At 32.7% G+C, this 24,964-nt stretch overlaps 1 pseudogene; it reads left to right on the top strand.

Moving 5' to 3' along the window:
* The first annotated feature begins 2,290 nt into the window (after positions 1 to 2,290).
* The window catches only part of LOC149576654 (DNA mismatch repair protein MSH2-like), a 45,000-nt pseudogene continuing 22,326 nt past the window's right edge, over positions 2,291 to 24,964 (top strand).

The raw sequence follows: 24,964 nt of genomic DNA, 5'->3' as shown, positions 1-24,964 counted from the left end.
ACCCTAACCCTAACCCTAACTTTAATCCTAACTAAAACCCTAACCCTAATTCTAAACCTAACCTTAACCCTGACTCAAACCCTAACCCTATCCCTACAATAACCCTAACTCAAGCCCTATAATAACCCTAACCCTAACCCTAACCCTAACCCTAACCTTAACCATGAGCATAGCTCTAACCCTAATTCTAACACTACCATAATTGGACTCTAACCCTAACCCTAACCCTTACTTTAATCTTGACTCAAACCCTAACCTTCACTCTAACCTTAACCTTGACTCAAACCCTAACCCTAGCCTTACTATAACACTAACCATAACCATAACCATAACTCTAACCCTAACCTTAACTATGACCATAACTCTAACCCTAACCTTAACCATAAACATAACTCTAATCCAAACCTTAACCATAACCATAACTCTAACCCTAACCTTAACCATAAACATAACTCTAACCCAAACCTTAACCATAACTCTAACAATAACCATAACCGTAACTCTAACCCTAACCTTAACCATAACTCAAACCCTAACCCTAACTCTAGCCCTAACCCTAATGCTAACCCTAACCCTTATTCTATCCCTAAGGTTAACATTAACTGTAATGGTAACTTTGTCCCTAACCATATATCTACGTTTGACTATAACATTTTACATTACAATATGCCAAAAAGAAAATTACTTTTTTAAAACCATAATCCTACCCCTAACTCTAACCCTAAATATAACCCTAACTGTAAATCTAACTCTATCATAATTAGACTCTAATCCTAACCCTAATCCTTAGTTTAACCTTCACTAAAACTGTAACTTAACCCTAACTCTAACCTTAACCCTGACTCAAAACTCTAACTCTAACTTAACCCTTACTTTAATCTAGATGAAAACCATAGCCCTAACCTTAACCTTAACCCCAACTCAAACCCTTACCCTAACCTTAACCCTAATGTAACTCTATATACAATCCTAACTCTAAATATAAACCTAACCTTAACCATCACCCTAAAACTAACCCTTTCTCTACCCCTTTCTCTAACTCTAACCGTAAATCTAATTTTAACCCTAACCCTAAGCCTAATTTTAACCCTAATTATAACCCTAATTTAAACTCTAACTCTAGCCCTTATTCGAGCTCCAATTCTAACTCTACCTCTAACTCAAACCCTAACTCTAATTCTAATCCTAACCCTAACTATATGTTTAACCTAAACCCTTATTCTTACCCTCACCCTTTCCTTAACCCTAAACCTAACTCTAATTCTAACCCTAACTATATTTGTAACCCAAATTCTAACCCTAATCCTAACATTAACTCTAACTCTAATTCTAAACCTAACCTTAACTATAACCCTAACAAGATTCATAATCCTAAAAATAACCCTAGCCCTAACCCTAATGCTAATCCTGACTCTAATTGTAACTCTATTCTTAACCGTAACTCTAACCCTATCCATAACTCAAACCCTAACAATAGCCCCAACCCTAACACTAACCCTAACCCTAACTATAACTCTACTCTTCAATATAACATTTTACGTAACAATATGCTTAAAATAAAACTAAATTGAAGTGATGCAAATAAACACCATATATAGAATTAAAAAATAAAATATTCAAGAATAATTTTATAGTAAGTTTATACAATTGTATTTAAAAAGAAATAAATAATTCAGCACTCACTTTTAAAAAATAGAAAAAAATTTAAAAATACTTTTCTTATTGCGCCGCGATTGCCACTAGCTTACATATACCTCTATATATATTACGCCGAGAGTAATCGTTCTCGAGGCGCCTATTTTCATTAGTAATCGTTCTCAAAGCGCTTATTTTTATGAAAATGAAAATAGGCACCTCGAGAACGATTACTCTCGGCGTATATATAGAAGTATATATAAGCTAGTTATTAAATTAAGGATTCAGTCAATTTGGAAGAACTAGAGTACAACCCAACTCGGCTATTGACTCGAAAGGCAATTACCTAAACAGCACGCGCCATTGACAGAATTCGCGCTTCCCGCAATTCACGGATGCTGAATTTGTCGTTCACGCGACTTTTTCTCCATACCAAACTTGAGCCGTGTTTACTTGGGTACGCTCCACATTTCCCCATTTTTCCTGCTTACTCTTTCCTGGGCGGCAAAGAAAGAAACACTACACATATAAATATCCCCCGCCTCTTGTAACAAACTCCACACCCTTTGCATTTCAAAACAGAGCAACAGATCAAAGAGGTGCATTTATTCTTTTGGCTAATCTCTGCATCTGTGATTTATATCATCTCATTAAAATGGCAGGAGCAGCATTGAAATTGGAGTGCATAGCAGCAGTATTTACTGTGTTGATGATTGTGAGTGCGATTAATGCACAGGAAGCGGAGGCGCCCAGTCCATCAGCGATCACAGGCGCAGCTAATTCCATTGCAAAGACTCCATCTTTAGCCGCTGCTCTCATGGGGTCTTTCATTGCTTTCACGGCCTGCCTTTTCTACTGAGGCGTTCAGCGTATGGATTAATGTAGCACATCACTTTTCACTTGTGTTACCTTGTGAATTTAGTATGACAATGACTGGATTTTGTTCCTAGGCATCTTGTTTTGCTGGCCAAGAACAGTTCTCTTCTTCAATGATTTGTAGCACATATTTTTAGGAGAATATTTGATTTCATCAATTATTCCTTTGGAAAATAAACTAAGTAAACATTGGGCATTTATTCTTGTTTCTTATGAATAATAATAATATTATTAATTAAGCTGAGAGGCTTTCTACGGTGGTAGCAATCTTCAATGTAAACAATAAGCACTTTTCAAAAAGTTTGACAAGCATTTACCTGTTTGTAATGTGAGGTTGAAATAAAATTTAAAGAAATAAAAAATAACAGTGGATCAGTTACATACTGCCATATGTTGCATGTTTCGATTTGTTTCTTTAATAGACTCATCAGTTACAAGCCAATAATGATTTGGGAATACAGTACCAACAAGCAACTCATCGGGCGGGTGATTTTCTGATCCATCGGTGTAGAGTCACACGAAGATGTGTCCTTTCAAGATTTGTAGGCCCTGGTAAGAAGCCAATGATCGAAGTCAGTTTAAAGGCGAGAAGAAGCATCTTGTTGTAGAGGAGATTTCCTTCCATAGTGCTCCTCAAGATGAATGAGATTGCTGAGGCTAATTTGGGGCAAACTGTTAAAGACATTGTTATTGTTGTTTCGGCCTACTATAATGACTCATAGCGGTAAGCCACAATGTACGAGTAAACACCTTGCAGGAGAAGTTTTTGGTATAAATATGAACAAAAGCTGCATATGTTTTTCTCAAGGTCACTGGGAGATAGGGAGACTTCGAGGTCTCTGGTACTAGTACGACAAATTTTCAAATAGGAGACAAGGGTACTTGGAGATGGCAATTTTTTTATTCTTATTTTTTTAACAGTTTAAGGAGTCTAATACTAAAAGCAAATACAAAATTTGAAAATAGTAATAATATAAGACTAAAAGACTAAAGTAAATAATAATAGTAATGTCACATTAAAAATTAAAATAGACTCAAAGTCAAAGATTTCAAAACTCACATGATCACAATATTGTATCTCATAGACATATTTGTTTTTCGAATGTTGCATATGATCACCATCATATCAAATTGATAATCGCTGAGATTATCATTACATATTCAAATTTTAAATTAAAAAAAGTATAGTTTGATGCTGAATTGCCGATATGCAAACAAAAATGAACACTTTGTACAATAAACAAAAAATAGAAATATATCTTGTATTAGTATGTCGATGGTACTATCATCTACTCCACAAGGTTGTGATCATCCATCTCAAGGTCTTCAGCTATCATGCTCTCCAAAAAATTAGCACTCTCCAAAAATATTTTAAATGATTTAATCATTTAAATTGTCGAAAAAAATTAATTTATTTAAAGTGTCTCTAATGTTTTTAAAGTTATTAATTTTAATAAAATATTTTAAATGATTTAATCATTTAAATTTTTGGTGGTCTTAATTTTTGCATTAAAAATATTAAAATGAGGGCTAAAATATATAAAATTATTTAATATTATATTTTATTAGGAGACTTCAGAGAGACTTCAATTTTTGGATTAGGAGATAGGGAGACTTCAGGAGACTTCGTCATGAAGTCTCCAATCTTTTTTGAGGTCTCCGGAGACGCGAAAAGTCTCCGAGACGCATCTCAATCTCCAAGACGCGACTTTTAGGGGGGAGACGGGTCTCCCCGTAACCATGGTTATTCTATGTGCTGGTAGCAGTATCTAAAAGGAATTAAAAGTACTAAATTTTTTGGATTTTTTAAGAGCATATGGTTTGTTCTCTTCACTTGTAAAAATTAAACAACTTAGATATCTGAAACCAAACAAAGTTCAATTGATATCAATTTTTTTAAAAATTATTTTAAATAAACAAAAACATAATTTAATATACATTTTACACTAACAAATATTAGATATTGTGATTATATAATTTGAAATGCTAGTGTAAAAATAAGGTCATTAAATGAAGAATTGATTTCTAATTATATAGAGTCAAAGATGGTTAGTATAATTAAATTTTGATAAAGTAGATAAATAATAAAGTTAATACTATAATGAAAGAAATAAAATTGTAAAACTAGATTTTAAAAATTAGAATCAAATGTTAGATATTATATCAAATTTTAAAATTAGCTTGAAATTTACAAATTTGGACAAATCTTAAACTAATACAATCAAACCTATAAAACAAAAAACTAAAAGAATGCTAGGCAAGAGCCTACAACACAATGGTAAATTGTGAGCCTCTTATTGAAGATGTCTTGGGTTCAAATATATTCGCGATTATGCTTAATAAATAATAATAATAATTAATTAATTACAACACATCATAATAATTGATCTTGGTTTTGGCTTCTTATCGATCCAAAAACAAAAATTAACTTTATAAATAAAATCATAGAGTGTGACAATGGGATGAGGGTTAGACATGAAGTAAATACTATGAGAGATTGTGAGAGATAAAGATACATGAGATCACTAGTACATTTGTATCCATTTTTCTACCAAATTTTTTGACAAACACTATGAAACCTCTTTATTTATTTTTTTTCATTCCTGTGTTGGTCACAATTCCCCCCCCCCTAATCAAAATTTCAACCAACATCAAATTACCCAAAGTGGGTCATAACAAATTATGACTAACCAACTTTGGATAAAGTCAATGCAAAGACTAGAAATGCCAAATATGTTTGCCCGCATTTTCTGAACTTGGGTGAGTGCAGTTGGATTGTCATTTCACATAGGGTTTGCCCACATTTTCTGAACTTTGGTGAGTGTAGATATCAAATTGGCATTTCTCATAGGGTTTTCCCATGAAATTTTTTTCTTGTAGGTGCCCTATGTCGACTTGGTCTAGTGTGGAACCATTCTTTCAATACCAGCTACGACCAACCGATGAGAGTGAATAGCATTCAAGCGGTTGACCAGAGCCTGCATCAAATACTTGTTTCTCATTCTCATCAACATGACACACACATGAGATTAAGATAACTGGTCCTCAAGTTGCAGTGCATTTGCTTCCCAATGAGAATGAATTAGGCCATTGGGCATTCTTTTCTTATATAGAGGCCCTTGCCTGTCCGCATATAGGAGTATTGCACCTGCTTCCGCTTTTATTAAAAGGTAAAATAGTATAGTTGTTGTGTTTTCATCATCAATTTAAGGGGAAAACTCCTTGTTTGGAAGTAGTCTATTTAGCTTAAAGAAGATCTAACATAAACTCTTCCAATATTGTATATAAAGCTGGATAAGTTGCTTCAATATAGTTCAAAGAGTATAAACATAATTCATAAAGTTGAACCGGTCAATAGGTTCTTGAATCAGATGCAAACAAACAAAATTGTTTTCCCAAATTGGAAGTAGTAGTCTAGAACAGTAGTTGAACAAAACATAACTTAATGGGAAGGATTGGTTCACAGTTGATTTCAAGGTTTGGGTGTTTGTAAATTGATTATTACAGGGTTTACCATGCGATATTTAAAAGTGGGTCCTTTGTCCTAAAGGAGAAATTTTGCATTTTTAGGGTACACGACTCTTATTGACCTAGTTAAGCATTCGTGAGCCATCAAAGATCATTATTCAACATAAAACAAGCGAGGCTTCGGCGTGGGCTTGTTGGATATGGTATGCACGATTGGAAGACAAGGAACTCTTTTTATACTTTCTAATTTATGACTTCCTTTAGTCATCCATATTAATTACAATTGCATATTTAAGTGAACATACCATCCTACAACATAGTTTGTAAATATACTTTTGTATACATTTCCTAAACACTAGCATAATACCAAATAGTTGTCAACTACTTTTATCAATGTTTCAAATATGTATCTAGCTCATTTCAAACATATTCCTATCATATTGTTCTTCTAGATCCTCTGATAACATGTGATGGTATTGAGAATCACCCTTTCTGCAATTAGCAAACACGAAAGCAATTAACTATTAAGGTCACTCAACAGTCATTCTTTGAACATTTAACAAGAAATGGATTTTTCGTAAGCTTCCTTGATAAATAACTTGACCAATTCTTGAGAATAGTGCATGCTAAATAGAGAATGAGTAGTCCAATCTCTTGAACTCCATTGTTAAAAATTACTATCAGGATCACAAACAAAATCCTAACCATTCCAATGTGAATTTAACATATGTGCACCTGCATTATTCTTGCAAATGCACACTCTTCCAATAAATCCAACATACCCCTTCACAATTGGTGCCTTAGTGCATACTACTTAGAGAATGAGTAGTCCAATCTCTTGAACTCCATTGTTTAAACTATTGTTAGGATCATAAGTAAAATCCTAATCTTTCCAATATGAATTTAAAATATGTGCACCTACATTTTTTTCGCAAATGCACTCTCTTTGACTAAGTCTAGTAGATCCTTCAAAATTGGTGTCTTAGTTGCAAATATACACTTATCTTCATTTTTTTTTACTTTGCTCAGTCATCTTATCACTAATTGCTCAGTTCATTTTTTGTTACTTTTCCCAATTCTTCCAATGCACCTTGGGAGACCTAATTGACAAACTAGGATATCATTTAGACTTTCATGATTTGCTTTTTGTTTTATGTTGTTGATCTGCATTATTGTAAAGAATTGATATAGAAATCCCTTCATATAAAAAGGGTATTCGACTCTTGCTAGTTGAAAGGCAATGATTGAGAAGCAAAATCCCTTGGAGGAGTCAATTGGTACTAGGTTGCAGTGATAATGGTTTTGTAGCTAGATTTAGGAGTGCACCTGCAAAATGGGATCCTTTAGGCCAAAACCTTCTTAGGAAGTAGAATATGGGATCTAGGGAAGGAGGATAAGTACGTCAGGACTGATCAAAAATCACAGACATGTTGACATTGAAGGCCCTAATTAGAGAAGGAAGGAGAAGGAGAGAAGGTATAGAATTCTTCCCTACCAGAGATCTTTGCAAAGATTAACAACATTTTTTTTAGCTCCCTTTCAACTACAAGAATTTTTTTTATTTCTCCAAAAGAACATTTTTTGAATCTTCTTAATTTCTCAATCAAGGGAAGAGATTTAAAGTATATTCATTCTTACAAGGAACTAATGTACTTCGACTTTAATGGCTTTAAAGGAAATAATGTTCCAGTGGGAGAGCTAAGAAATTTTAGAGAAACCTCTTCTTGCAAAAAATGAAGTTACTGGTCAAACCACTGATAGAACAAGAAAGCTCGAAATGGTTCAAAGTAATAACTCAAAATCAGTAAAATGAAGAGAGATTACTTCCATAAACAAAGCTAACAATAAAAGATAATATGTGACTATCCTCATCGTGATATTCTCGAAGCCTTTAATTGTTTTGTATTTTACCTTCTAAGATCTTCAAGATCTATTTCTACTCACTGTGCATTAACGTCTTTTAGACACTCATTCCATGATTTATGACTTTAAAACCTATACCACAATTAGTTTGATAATAATTTTGTCTCTTAAATTTATAGTATTATACTTGACAATCAAACCATCCAAAACTTTTCATCGATACAATAATGATATATTTTCTTTCCAAGAAGCATGGTACCATTAGCTTGCTTATCTTTCTTATTTGAAGGCATTGGCTCAAAGACATGTCAATTCTTTCTTTGAGATCATTTTTGAGAAAAGTAATTTTAATCTCCATTCAGTTTGTGTCGCCAAAATTAACAAAACTTGAATGGTGGTCCATTGAGTTTTTTAATAAAAAATCTCCTCATCTTCTATCCTTTCTTTTTGTTTTGAAAGACTCGCTTGTACTAATCAGTCTAGAGGATCCAATTGATTCCAAAGTTCCTTTATTAACAAAGGCTAATTATTTAATGTTGATTGGTTTTATCCATGCATGATGTAGAATCAATGGTCAACCATTGATTTGATGCATGAAATAACTAACTATCCCTTTGTTTTGAAACATACCCTTATATCTTCCTCCAGTGCAATTGAAGTGATGAACCTAGCCACACATTCTTCTAGGTTAACACACTGATCTCTACACCTTTGAATTCACAAGACAAACTCCACTTGCAAACTTCTTCAAACATGTAAGTTTTCCAAGTTGCCCAAAACACCTACAAACGCCACATGACTCCAAATAACTCCAAATATCCAAGGGACTCAACCAAGGGTTAAATAATAATTTTATGAGTTATATAATGTGTATTCAACTATATTTAACCATCCAATTGGCTATATTCAACTCCCAAAGCCCAATTCTTCCAATGCACCTTAGGAGACCTAATTGACAAACTAGTAGCCCTGCATCACCATAAAAACCTAAATAACTTGAACTTTATCCAAAGTACTTGAAAAGATAATTACATTTATGGACACCCTTTTCAAAGTACTAAAACATACCAAAATATTACATATGGTCATTTTGGACCAACACCCCTGTTTTTTACTGATGCCCTATTTTTTTATCATGAAAAAGGCTAATTTAACAAAGCAACTCCCAGTAATATTGAATCCCAAACCTTTTAACTTTCAGCAATCATCATTCATTGCATAAACCACCAAATCCCTAAGAAATTTGTTCCAGACTTCCTCGAAGCCCAAAATCCCAAATTACCTTCATTCAAACCCTCAAATCTAGGGTATCACCAATATCACCATTCCCCAAACTTCTAGATCAATTTTGTTGATCATACACCTTCACACTGATCATATAAGATGATCCAAATCCCAAAATATCCCCTTCATGTGGCTAGAACTCCCCCTATTGTACCTAACCATCATTTCCATTGAAATTTCTTCACAAAACCCTCATTGTTCCGTAACAGTCAATCGATGTTGCATTATTTCTACATTTCAAGAGTTACTAGGCTATTATACATGTTAGAATAACACATCCCATGAGGAAAGGGCCCTTGTATTTTCATGGGATGGCCATATTATGAAAAGAACCTAGATTGTTGCAGGAAAAACTCAAAACTTATAATTTGTCAATTAATACCAGTCATCTAATTGTACACTTAATTTCTATCTAAGAGCTGCTGATTTTTTACAATAATTGTTCCTATTTTAAATATTTATATTCATTTTTTAATTCAAAAAATTGACATGTCTGCAACACAACAACCCAAAAAACTTGAAGCATACTCCTACTAAGCAAAAAACTTACAAAAAACTACATAAATAAAATAAATTATATGATACATAAAATAAACTAATTCACAAGAAGCATACAAGAATGAATTTAGAGGATGCATCAATATATTATGATTATCAAAGAATTATACATAATGAATTTAGAGGATGCATTAGTCTATTATGATTATAAGTTCTCCAGGAATTAAAATGGTTACATATCCCTTAAAGACTCAAAATTCTAATATTGTACAATAATCTTCAACTTATTTTCCCTCCCCATAGTAGTCATAATAAGTAAATTTGAATACTCCTCAAGATTGAATGGAACACCATATTTTAGTAATTATATTGCTTATTTCTGCAATCCAATGGGTTCTCAGTCACTCAACACAACATCAACATCCTCAACAATCCAACATGAATATATTATATGGATTAGTGTCCTTCAAATCAATCATATTATAAAAATCCTTGCCTTCTAAGCTCTATTTCTTGAAGACAAAGGTTCTCTTGGGTTAATCTTTTCCTATTCTTTGAATGGATGCTCTCAAATAGACTCCATTGCACTCACCCCCAAAAGTGATACAAGGCTGATACAAAAACAAGCCTAGCCTCTGAAGATTTGGTGAAAAGAACCATAACTTTCTAACTACAAGCCTACAAATAAGATAACTATAAAATTTGTAATAATATTCTGATCCTATGCCAATAAAAGTGTATAATTAAGTAACTCAAAAAAAATCCTTAATAAGCAGTATCGCATGGAATGTACTTAATCTTCCCAAAGACTTAATCTCTATCTAAGAGCTTCTGATTTTTTACAATAATCGTAAATTATATGATAACTTTTTTATATTATACAAGTGTATTTGTTTCATTGTTAAGTATAAATTTAAATTTATCTCATATTAAAGTGATGTACACAAATTACATTTTAAAATAACCTTTTAAAGTCATTAGTTTTTATTTTTTGTTTCTTTGAAGTTAGAAGCCTACTCAAATCCTTAGAAGCCTAAGTGCAAAGTCTTTTAACTTTCACAAGGAATTAAAGTAATTTTGCATGTGCATTTATCAAAGCATGCTCTATAATAAGGCAGATTGATGTAGAGGGATATTGGGGCTTCAAAAATTTCTTGTCAAGTGCTTAAAACAAGGTTTGTTTCCCAATGCCTTCAAATGTGCTAAAGGACCTTAGTCACCCAAACCATGTACTTAATCTTCCCAAAGACCCAAGAGGATTTTAAGACCTAAAATGAATTCTTTAGAGTTTATGATATTGTCTTAAATTTATTTAATTCCATATCTCATGTGGGCTACAATTCTTTACTATAAATTAGTGCATTTCAAAAATGTGGCTTTGCTGAATATTCAGCTACAATTCTAACTGATATCCTATGTAGAACATGACCATCAGTTATGCTACATCAATGAAATGTATTTTAACATATTCTTTGATAGTCTTCTCCATAAATTTTTGGCGCCACTTTCAGTGGGCATGTATTCCCTCAAGATTACTAACCTTTATGTGTCTTGTATCACTACCATCTAGATTCTGCGGTGGCTATCTAACTAGATAAAAATGAACAATAGTTTTACAGAGATGGAGAGAGAGTGTTATTAAAAAAAAAAAATTTGGTACCCAAGACCAAATATTTTTATACAATGACAGAAGTTGGTTTGCCTTCAATTGTTAACTATTATTTTATTATTGCATTAGTTTTTTATCTTTAATTGACTGACTTTAATAATACTTATATATAATTTTATATACTCTTACCTACGAATAATGAAGATGACATATGCACTCTTATGAAGATGACAACAATTAGATTAACCACCTAAACATTATCGATCTACTAGAGTCTCTAGTTTGAAAAGATTGGGCATTTGCAAATGCCTGAGGAGATCTACTAGAGTCTCCAGTTTGAGAACGTTGGGCATTTTCCAAGGCACTAAGGTCCAAGTTCGGAAAAACAAAGAGATGACAAAGAGGACATTTTATGCTAAGGCACAACCATCAATCAGTACATTCAACATGGAAGTTATGTGCATAGGGTAGCCCAGAAACCTATAATTAGAGAGGTTACTTATCATTAAAACACTACTAGGTGTTAAATACATGAACCAAGTTTCCCTTAACAAAGTGTAACACAATTATTTATAACAATCTTAAACTACATACCTCATTTCCTACACCAAACTCCTCAAGGTAGATGGGGCACTCACTACAGTCTGTAGGCATTGCCTTCGTGCAAAATTTTAGAAGCTCTTGAATAATGCTTCAACTGCTTCTCTCTGCATTTTTCTCATTTTCAATATAAAAAAAGAAAATAAATACTTGTTTAAATAAAAGAATCTAATCAATGCATAAAAGAAAAAATATTTAATAGGGTTATCTGACCACTAGTCTATTACATCATAGTCTTTGAATGAATACTTCAATTGATATATAACTATGAATTTCAAGACCATGCACTAATTGAATTAAAATTACATGTATACCCCTAACCTATCTTCAAGTATTATAACAATAACTCCTTCAAACAAATGGAACTCAAGGAAACACTAAATTCTACAAATTCCAATTATAATCAATGGACTACCAAAAACTGCTAATAATAAATAGAGTCTTATTGTTGTTTATATTGAGACATTTTAACAAAGTGCATATTAGTGTAGCCTAATCTCCTGTGGTGTTGGGAACATTTCTAGTGGTTAAGTTAGAATATAACAATATTTTAAGAAGTTATAAGTAGAAGACACTACAGTTTCATTGATTTCGAGTCTCTTGAGGTAAGTGAATTTATCTTACTTAAGACAGGCATAAGATTATGTTATTAATTGTATATTCTCATGTATGTGTGGCTTCTTGCCATGTGATGATGGTGTCCTTCTGTACAAGTTGCTGAAATTATAGTAGATTGCATGCACAATTATCTTTTGTTTGAGCACATTTTCAAAGTTCAGGTTGTTCCATCTGAGCAGATTCACCCTAGATTGTAAGATATTTTAAAGAAATTTGACTATCATCTAGAAATAATTTTCATTCATATGCATTGTCAATCATAGAGTGTACTGTAGGAACACTACGAATACCTATTATGATTGGGCATTGATAACAAGGTTTTTTTTTTTTTTTTTGCATTAGTTTCTCTTGCCTATGATGCACTTCCTTTGTGTATTCATTTTTTGTTGTTTAGCTTATAGTCTTTTAGTTGTTAAAAATAAGTCTTTGTTTTGTGGCATTGGTATTTTTCCTCACCACATTTTGTCTATTAAATTATTAGTTATCACAAATTTCCTAAGCATATATGATTGTTACTATTTGATTTTGTATGCCTTAGAGTTCACATTGGCATTTGTAACATCTTATATTAATTATGTACACACCTATGGTCATAAAGAAATTTAACAAAATATCATTAATAAGGAAAGAATACATGTTGATTATCTTGCCTCGTCTCCATGCAAAGAGTGCTTGGTAGTTTAATGTGTACTGAAATTATGGAGGTTGCAAACAACACTCATGTTACGTGGAGTCACATTTTTAACAATCTATCTGATCCAACTTGAAAAGTGAAGAATGACAAAATACTAAGGATATTTATGCAGAATTTCATAGAATAGTGAAAAAGAGATCTTTCTTATAACTATTGTTATTAACAAATGCCAAGTAGAATGCATAGTTCTGGAAACATTTTATTTTACCTTCTAAGGTCTTAAAGATCTATTTGCACCAAATATGCCTCTGTGAAATAACATTTCACCATAAACACTATTCTCTGGTACCATTAAAGTGGGTCTCAGTGTATTAAGCAATTAAACACTTGATGAAACACATGTAACAACATTCATAGTTAATCACTCTTTTGAAAACCTTTGAGCACTTCTTCGCACAATCTTTTAAAAAAAGCTCATTGGTTTGTGCTCAAAACATTTGTATCCATATGTTTACTGTCTTTTTATTTTCTGGATCATTGGAGACCCAGGGAATTACACTCAAAATTGCAAATAATTCATTGTATTATAATGCAGAAGTGTTGTTACAATTAGAGAACACATTAGTTACACCAATTTTTTCTTTCAAAAACATAGGTGTAGATATAAACATTAAGTACATGTTCAATTTTTTTGCAGATAATATACACATTAGTTAGATCAAATTTTTCTTTCAAAACCATATGCGCAGATATAAACATTAAGTACAACATGTCCAATTTATTTGCACATATATTTTCTTATGAAGAAAGACCACGCCTAACAACATGAACCTAGAACAAAATAACAAGATAATTGCTATTTTGTGGTCTCAGTTCTAAAGAAAAGTTAATAAATGTAATTATCCTTGCAAAAAGTCCAAGGGTTTAAAGAATCGAAGAATTCTAATCACAACAACGTAGAGACATTGTAGGCAACATGGTCACATTAAAGGTGGCCACGATTTTCGTCCATTGTTGAAAGTGGATTCCCTATGGGAGGAACATGGAGGTGTGAATATCCAAGCTGAGGATAATGCTCCCATGGAAGAAGATGATAATGTGTCAGAGGACATGATTGAAGAAGATGGTATTGGAGCAGGTGATGAAGAGGCTCACGATGATGGTACTAGTGCATTTGATAATAATGATGAAGATGGTCTTGATATACCTTTACTTAAGAAGGCACACGAGCCCCTATACGAAGGCTCCCAAACAACTCTTCTCTCGGCTATAGTGTTTTTGGTGAACTTAAAGGTTATGAATGGTTTATCCAATGTAGCAATGTCACGTATGCTAAGGTATGCCATTTTTTTCATCTTCAATATTAGCATACAATTACTATTTATTATATTAACAATACATATTTGTTGTTGTAGGTTGATAGGTGAGTTTTTGTTACCACCATCAAACATTTTGCCTCATTCGTACTAAGAATTATCTACCATTATGAATCAGATTGGAATGAAGTATCAAACAATACATGCATGTCCCAATGATCACATTCTATATCATAAACAAAATGAATTTTCAATAGAATGCCCTTTTTGTCATATTAGTAGATATTAGTCAGATCAAATAAAAAAAAAGGTGCCTCAAAAGGTTCTTTGGTACATTTCCATTATTCCACATCTTCAATGATTATTCAGGCACATTAGCCTAGCACGGTTTATGGATTACCATGCACGCAATCGAAGTCAATATGACATTATGCGAATGCCTGCGGATGGTTCTGCATTTAAAGAGATAGAAGAGACATGGTCACACTTTAACGAAGAACCTCATAATTTGAAGCTTTCATTAGCAGCAGATGGTGTCAATCCATTTGGAGATATAAGATCTATTTACTCAGAGTGGCCTATTTTTGTTATTAACAATAACATTCCTCCTTGGATGTCCATAAAGAGGGAGCACATAATGTTGTCAATGATTGTGCTAGGTATTTTTTCATTTAATAGTTTTCTAAATTAATTTATAAACAATGCATGAAAATCGTCATAATAATTATGTAATGTTTATGTTCATTCAATTACTAGGTAAGTACCAAGTTAAAGATATGAACATTTATATTGAGCCCCTAATTGATGAATTGTTGAAGTTATGGAATAGCATCACAATGTATGACATCTCTAGATCAATAGGACATCAACAATTTCAATTCCATGCAATGCTTGTATAGACAATACATGATGCCCTTGGGCTAACTCATTTTTTGTGGTAGGTTATATTGTTAAGATCACATATTTTTGGTCTATTATAGTGTTTATACATTACTTATTGTATGCATAAGATGCACATGATAATTGTACATGATCTTTTAAGTTTTTAGATAAAGGAAAAATTTGCATGTCCAGTTTGTGGTCTAAAGATTAAATCTTGTCATTCAAGAAGTTTAGGAAAGCAGGTGTTCGATGAGTCCAGGCACTTTCTCCACAATAATCATAAGTATCGAATTACCAAAAAACATCTTTTTAACGGGAAAGAAGAGACATCATCAAGGCCACGAAGGATGATGCCTCATTTATGGAAGTTGGAATACGATCGACTAAATCATCGAGGTAATGTCCAGTTTGTTGTCTGAAGTTTAAAATTTGTATTTTGATATTGTCTTAATTTACTAATGATGTAATTGATGCTCGTGAAAGTCATCAAGGCATCAATGACCAACTTCCATGAGGAATGAAAAGTTATCCTACTCAATTTAGTAGGTTACCATACTACAATGATCTCCTAATCATGCATTTGTTTGATGCTATGCATATTAGAAAGAATGTAATAGATACACTATGAAAATATTGGATGGAAGGCATGATAGAGAAAAAATTGTCAAAATTTGTACTGACATTCATGAATCCAATCATGCACTAAAAGATTTCATTGAATCAAATAGCAATGGAGACTGCATAAATACAAGTGCCCTTCCTTAGTTATTAATGGAGCAACAAAGAGATGCATTAAAAGAAGTCATTAAAAAAAAAAAAAATTTCAACAAGATTTATTGCAAATATAAGCATTCTTCTATCAAAGACAGGTGATTTTGGGCCAAGGTTGGAAACACATGATTGACATACCTTCATCAAGGTAACTCATATTCTCTATTTACAGTATATTTCTAAAATTGAATGTACTACCTATTGCATTATTTAATAATATATTGAAATGATCATTTTTCAATGATTGCAGTACGTCCTACCTCTATCCCTCCCACACCATTTTGACAACAATATTAAACAAGTTATATACGACCTTGAAAAATAAATGAGGTTAGAAGTTTTTTTTATTAGATTTGTATAATTTTATCTGAAATATATTGTATAATTTGATCTGAACTCTCATTTATATGTTCTTGTGTGTTGAATCTCTTTTAGATGGTTATCATCTAAAAAAATTGATAAAAAAGATATAAAATATTAGAAGAGAAAAATTCCACAGTTTATGTGTGAAATGCAAAAGTGTCTACCTTCAACCTTTTTCAATGCTCAAGAACACTACCTCATTAATCAAGTTGAGGAGATTGAATTGTGTGGACCTGTACAAACTAGGTCAATGTGGATGGTTGAGAGGCACTTGAAATTTATGAAGGGCTTGGTTCGATAAAGAGCATGTCTTGAGGGTTCTATGGTAGAGGGATATATGGTTTACCAGACCATGGTCTACATTAGTGCATATCTTCCAAAGTTTGCAGCAAATATCCATGTAGATCGTATTTGGGATTCCAACTCTAATGACAAATTCAAAGGAGAGTACATGATAGGGAAAGGTAGATTGAGGAGATTGGCAAGTAAAAATAAGTTTTTTTTTTTTGTAGTTTATTAATTTTTATCCATCATCAATATAAGTTGTTTCTAACTGGTCTAATTATTTTCTTTATAGTTGGTCGTGAGTAAGATGCACTACATTTGTATATTGCAAACGATCTTGATTGGATGACAGTATGGATTGAACAGTCTCAAGAAAATGGTTGCTCATTAACATGGGACAATGTTGCATTGTTAGTTAAAGAAGCTCATCGTAATGGAGATCTCAATGTTATGCCAATGGTACTTGATTTGGTATATGGATTAAGAGATACAAAGCTACGTAGAAGATTACTAATCATGAGCCATAAGTTTAATATCAACTCATAGATTGATGCAAATAATCTTGACATGTTTATTTCATTCAAAATAGTTCTATTTGTCATCAAATGGTTCAAGCTACGACTTAATCAAAATGATCTTGATAGGACTATTATTGAAGATGATAGTGGATTTACAATGATTAATACAAAGTTATTTGAGCCAGTCAGAGATGAGCCCTATGTTCTTCCAAGCCAATGCGAGCAAGTTTTTTACTTTGGCGTTCCACACAAACTAGGTTGGTCATTTTTTGTTAGACATGATCCAAGGGGAAGGCCAGTAAATTATAATGTGATGGAAGAAGAAGATACTGAAGAAACAAAAGATGAAAATGATAATCACGAAGGACTATTATCCAATGATGAAGAAGAAGATGGTGATGATTTTGGTCATGCTGATGGTAATGGTGACAATGATGATGATGATGATGAAAATCATGATAATGTTGATGAAGATGGTGATGATCATGGCGATGATGGTCATGATGATGACGGTGATGAAGATGATGATGATGGTGATGAAAATGGTGGTGGTGACGATGATGATCAAAGTGACAAGTACGATGATGATGATGATGATGATGATGACATGGATGAAGATGACGATCAATGAAATGTCTTTCTAGGTACAATCAATGTCAACTATGATGGGGTCATCTACGACCAAACTTTTCTTTCAAAAACATATGTGCAGTTATTAACATTAAGTAGAACATGTCAAATATTTTTTTTACATATACACATTAGTTACACCAAATTTTTGGCTAACTTAAAATAAATGATTTACATATACAATCTACTTTATTATTAATATTTTTTTTGGTAAGTCTATTACTTTCATGTTGTTGTTGATTTTTTTCACAAGGCGACATGGATAGACCACCATGTCGCATAGGCAAGGATGCACCATCTCACACACCTTCTTCAACAGAGGTAAACCTTAATTATTGTAATTTCTTAAATTATATAGAAATTTTTTTTGTATTATTATGTTCTTTCAAAACCATATGTGCAAATACAAACATTAAGTACAACATGTCAAATACTTTCATTTTGTTGCTGATTTCTAAGAATTACTAGTCATTTTCACAAGGCAACAGGGGTAGACCACCATGTCCAGGCAGAGATGCACCATTTCACACACCTTTAGTGGAGGTAAACATTAATTATTGTAATTTTTATTGTTATATACAAACAAATGTCATATTATTATGTTCTTTTCATTATGGCTTTGCAGTTATTTTGATGAAATTTTACTAATTTTGAAATTTGCAGATATACACATTAGTTACACCAAAATTTTATTTTAAAACCATATGTGTAGATATAAACATTAAGTACAACATGTAAAATACTTTCATTTCGCCATTGATTACTAAGAATTAGTAATCTTTTTCACAGGGCAACATGGGTAGACCACCACACATAGGCAGGGCTGCACCAACTCAGACACCTTCAGTGGAGGCAAACATTAATTATTGTAATTTTTATTGTTATATAGAAACAATTTTTGTATTATTATGTTCTTTTCTTTATGGCTTTGGAGTTATTTTGATGAAATTTTACTAATATTGATGTCACAACTGATAGAAAAAAGCTAGAACGACAGAAGATCAAATGTGATCTGAAATATGGGCATCATTTCTACAAGACATCACCTTTAGTGTTGACGCTATGTTCATGGCCCAACAACTCAAACAAAGATACACTAATGAAATTGTTAACATTATCATTGATTGTGACACAAGCGAGGAGAAAGAGGCACTAAAAAAAGAATTGGACTGTAGGGTCCAATCTTTGAAGGTAAGCAGTAATTAATCTAAAGCAATAATAGAAGTTCAACAGATGTTAAATTTTTATAGTATCTTATGGATCATGATCTAAAATATTATGTGTTCTTGTATAGAAATATGTGATAGTTGTGACATTGTGAGGTGTACATGGTGAGGGTTGTAGCGCACAACCTTCGTGTAAGTAACACTTTCTTTATTTTTTTTCATCAACATTATAACACTTAACTCTCTTTCTTGGACGCTTCTAGCTAGTATCTCATTTTATCTTTATCCATTGCAAATGTCTTTGCTAACAATATTGTATTCTTCAGCTCATGATGAAATGCAGACACCTCCTTTGGTCGACGGTCCAATGTTGCCTTGTTCATTGTTGACAACAAGGAGCATGCAAACATCCTCATCTATGCCCAGAATAACTGGTAAAACCTTGTATTGCTATATTTCATAATGTGCTAATCGTGCATTTTTTTTGTTTGGTGGATTTTGTACTCATGTACCTATTTTGTGCACTAATAAATAAACTTTTAGTTGATAGAGCAATAGAGAGCAGTACTATTGAAGCTGATCCATTTTCTGGAGCAATCCATGTGACTAGTACTGGTTCATTTGAAGGGAATTATTGTTGAGCAAGAAAACTATGTTTCTATTTAAATTACAAAAGCTTCTAGGTGCTTTAAAATTGTTATTATTTAAAGTTTAAATTTAGTTTACTTATACATAACTCATTTTTGATTGATAATCCCTTTATGTTTTTGTAGGTAATAATGTTTTCTTTGACCATCTTTTTGATATAACATTGAGGCTATTTGGATCCACCATACATAAAAGGTATGTAGTTTCATATCATTGCTACATAATTTTATTTTTCTTCCATTTATTGTACTATATTAAAGTTATTGATCTAACAATTAATTTTATTTTTTTAAAGGTGGAATTTATAGGCTTTTGAATTAAAAAATCAGCTAATTACATCTTTTGAGGACTTATTTGGAAAAAACATTTTTGACACCGAACTACATTTGAAAAGAGCATCAAGGCATATAAAGACTTTAAGGGATCAATATAGAAGGGGTATTATGGAGAACCCAAAGTACGACCATCCTCCTATGATTCCACCAATGGAGTGGAATGAAATAATAGAAGATGCAAAGGAGAAAAGGCTATGTGAAAATAGAGTAAATGAACCAGCATAGGGGAAAAGAAGGTATCTCATGATAGTATTAAGTACATTGTAATCATGCACTAATTAGTGATCTTTGTAAACATATAATATAACATGTTTGAAACTATTCATAGACTACTAGACACATCTATGGCTACAAAAGTAAGACTAGAAAAAGTTGGCCAATACAAACTTGGCTTTGGTGGCTATATGAATCTTTAGTCTCGACTTGTAAGTAGTAGCAATGAAATTATATATATATATATTATTTTTAAATAATGTTGCAAACAATTTTATTTAATGAAACCATACATGGAAAACTGATGATGTTAAGCAAAAAATATAGGGCACAAAATTCAATGTGGAGCTCATAGATGAAGATAGAAAATTTTCCTTGAAGGAAGGCTATAAAGTCATGGTTGCACGCCTACACCAAGAATCTAAAAGCCTTACGAAAGAATCTGGTCCACCAAATGAGACACAGGTAAATTCGTTAGATGAAAAGTAAATGAAATTGAATAGTTGAGAAAATTCTTTTTTGGTGCTAGTTTTGAACATAAATTGACTGCATAACAATGCGCATAACATTTTACTACAGCCTTCATATCCTATCATAGAACCTACTCGTAATGAAGGCCATGATGTGCATTATAGTGGTGGAGGTATTAATTTTCTATTGGAAATTAATTATGTAATTATGAATACAATTTAACATCTTCAATTGCAATTTGACATGTATCCTTTTTTTGAATATTTTAGAACATGTTGAACATCATGGTGAAGGAGTGGAGCATGTTCCGAGTGTTCAACATGTTGACGTGGCGGTGGATCAAAATGTTAATGTACATGATGTGTCATTTTTAGGTAAGAAAAATACATGTTATGTTGTGCTAGTACTTAATTATAGACTGTAATAGTTAAAAAAAGAAAAAGAGTATGCCAATTTAACCCATTTACTTGTTCTTGCAACAAAGCCCCCTTTAGTGCAGTAGCCTCCTGCTCCTCCAAAGAGGAGGAGCCATTGTAATTTGACATTACATGTGCCACAAGAGGAGGAGAATGAGGAAGATATTGATGCTCCTATCAGCCTTTTTCTTAACAGATTTAAGAAAAACAAAAAGAAGAAATTATGTTTTCAAAATGGTCTTTGATAAACCTTGTTGGATAATGAAAAAACTTTGTTTTAAGTAATTATCTATGAATGTTGTGTATTAATGAATATTTTTATGTGTTAATGAAGTCTTGATTAGTATTGTGTATTAACGAATTTTATATCATATTAATGAATGTTAGGTGATTTTACTGATCGAATGTTATAGTTCATAAATAGACCAACGAATGAATGAAGTATGTAATTAGATGATAATGGGTAATTTAGATTGGTGTTAGGGGGAGGGGGGTGAGGCAAAATGAGCTTCCACATTCATGTGGTTGGCCTTGTTAAGTAGAGAATATTATAGTATTCTTGAAACCAAGTGAAGCATATTATAGTATTCTTGAAACCAAGTGAAGCTCAAACTAACATACCAAAAACAAATAAGTCATTGTTAGCATACTGAAGAGTGATTATCCCAATGATATTCGCTCTACCTCTCATCTTATCATCCCAATAAGTCATCTTTTCTGTCACTTTTTGCATATTCAATATTCTATTATTCACAATCTTGATAATGGCAGCCTCCATCTTGTTGGTAAGTTGTTCCTATCCTATCCTTTTATTTTTACAAATGTGTCTATTTCTCTCCTACCATAACTCCCATATGACAATATATGGTGTTGCAGTCCACAAACCACTATACAAACAATCCTTATTTCAAATAGATTTTTGTCTTTGGTCTTAGCTATTTTGTAAATAGGTAATTATAGCCCTCCTTAGTGTTCTAGTTTGCAATAGTCATTTGACAATTTCTCTGAACAACCAAAACCCCATATCACAAACCACACACATCATTATTATAATGAGCACCTGTCTCATATACAAAAACTTGCTCATACACATCACAAGTACACAAGTTAACTAGCTTTCCATACATCACATACATAGTAAGTAGCTCCAATATACATCACAAAGACTATAATGACCTGCTCACATGTGAATCATAAGACAACAGTGACTAGTTCACATATAATGGTTAATCATTCCCCACCCATGTGCATCCTAAAGGAGGGATTTTTAGTGCATTGTGCACTACATTATGGGTCCCATTCCTTTCCTTGGTCTTGGCACCAATAAATATTTGGGAAGGGGATTAGGTTCATCCCATGCTAAACCCAATTGGGTGAAGTTTATCATTTCCACTTCAAACTAAACCCAAAAGCATACTACAAGGTTCATCCAGCTCTCTCATCCTGATGATGGATCACAGAGTGTGATCCGAAACGTTGATGCAAAAATTGTAACACAATCTACCCAGAAAACACAGCTAAGAATTCTAATGGATTGTGGAAAACTACTATCTACAAGGTTCATCCAATTATCACCTACTTGTTCCTCATTAGAAATTCTCTTCCTTGTAGTCCCTTAGATAGCCAACCAATTAATCCTTGAGGAGGTAGCCTCATGATAGGTATTAGATATATGTGCCACAAATCCTTTGAGGGAGCCTACTTAGAAATGGTTTCCAAGGCCCACGAACAAGTAATTCCCCATCTTTTCAAGGTTAGTGATGAAGAGTGCAACAAGGAATTGAATGGTTGAAAATTTATTGTGAATCATTAATTATTCCTTAATGTAATTCAAATGCATAATGATGAAAGTTGATCATTAGGAATTGCCACTCTCCTAGTAAGGAAAGTTTTATATCCTTATATTTGAGTGGGATCTAAACCCTAGTTGTGAATAGTAGAGTAAGTTAGTAAAAGTCTCAATAGGGGACATTGTAGCAGTAGAGTATGCTAACATCCCATTTGAGGAAGGCAGTGAGTGGAAAGGAAACCAGTAAGTCTTCAATGGTAGCAGTTCAATTATATATCAACTAAATATTGGTGAGGGTCCAATAGATAGTTATTGATTATTGGAAAAGTATCAAAATATTACACTTTGACTCAAATCAAGAGTCACATATAAACTAGTCATTGGCTGATGGAGGTTGTGATATAACACTTTAAGATATGAAGTCATCTATTCACCCAAGCATCAAATAAGATTCAACACTCTATCATAGATTATCAAACGATGGGGGCATACAAAGATATAAGGGATATGAAAGAAGAGCAGTCGCAAACCTCCACCAATAACACAAAATATGAGTTATTCAAGTTGAGAGATGATAAGATGATCATAGAACTAACTAAATATTTAATGATATCAAGATTACTATACTACTCATGGGGATGATGCACTCTTCATTGCAAAAGCTTACTACTAGACCACATCTGCTCTTCGTCATTTGGGTAACAGACATGATGCTCTCTCAAGTGTGAGCATTAGTAGGAATATGTTTGAAACGGTTATCAAAAACTTGTTGTTAGAGATAATTGATCATATTGTGGAGCTTTTTGAGGGAAGTGGATCAAATTGGAGGTTGGCAAAAACTAGAACCCCTGTCAAGGTTGGCAATTTTGAGGACATTCTCTTTGCTAGCAATGACATGCAAGATACACCAATGACAATCGCTCTTTAGTATGTTACCTTGTAGGTATAATAGATAGCTCTTGTAGCTACCAATCTTCAACACCTTGATTGTTCTATCTATTCTTAAGAATGGAGCTTTGTCCCTCTTGGCCTAGGTGGCTAGCAACATGGTCATCGACCTGGGGTCCCTACCTAGATGGCATTCCTCATGATTCCTCTTTCTCTTACACATCCTTTTATACTGATGAAATTTCACAAACAGATTATTGAATATGCATTCTATATCAAATCATTATAAAGATAATTGATTGAAAAATAACACATAGGCAATGATAAATACCACAAGAGCAATTGCTAGATTACAAGATGTTGGTAATAATAGTTGTGAAATGCCTAGGGGTCTTTTGCTTTCATATGCGTAATCTTGATTTTATCTTATTGTTTAATTCCTATAACTACTTCTGACTTATTGTTGTCTCTGATTCTTCCTCAATGATTCCTTAGGATATATACTTCAATTGTTCCCATGATGTTTATATTTGTTAATACAAGGAATTGCTAAATGTATTAATTGTTAGATGATTTGCTTATGCCTTCCACTGTAATCCACCATTTAATGAGTACTATATTGATTATTTATCCCTTGATTTAGAACACAATGTATCCATTTCAATGCTTGGAATTAATCCTCTTTTTAACTTTATTGTTGGAAGGGTTACCACCTTTCATAAGGATTGAGTCACCACTTTCCATTGTTTCCTTTGAGAATAATATACTATTCCCCAAAGTGATCTCAGTTGGATGTTCTTTTTCAATGAAATCTTCTACCCTTTATATCTTCCAATGTGGGGGAAAGTCACACCTCTTCATCATGTCTGTCCCTTTGCAATGGTTACTGTATATGAGCAATGTTAGTATGCTAATAGAAACCAAATTTAAATAAAGCTTCTACAAACTAAACAAAATTCATAAACTTCAAGATAGACTAAGATGAGCTCTCAATTGAGAATATGAGCCATTAATGGACTCTCTCAATAAGAAGCTCTCTTGTTGAGTAGCTTTATCTAAATGGATAGGATGTATGCTCAATATGCTTCCAAAGGCTTCAATGGATGATTGTGGATTTTTGGTGTGGATAGATGGCTTTAGTATGGATTTGGCTCTCAAAATAGCATTATAACTTTACTTCATGGATTG

Source organism: Cupressus sempervirens, chromosome 1, assembly GCF_028749045.1.
Source record: "Cupressus sempervirens isolate cs-2001-9-10 chromosome 1, ASM2874904v1, whole genome shotgun sequence".
Lineage (NCBI taxonomy): Eukaryota > Viridiplantae > Streptophyta > Pinopsida > Cupressales > Cupressaceae > Cupressus > Cupressus sempervirens.
Note: the sequence above shows the minus strand (reverse complement) of the source record. Positions and strands in the feature narration are given on the sequence as shown.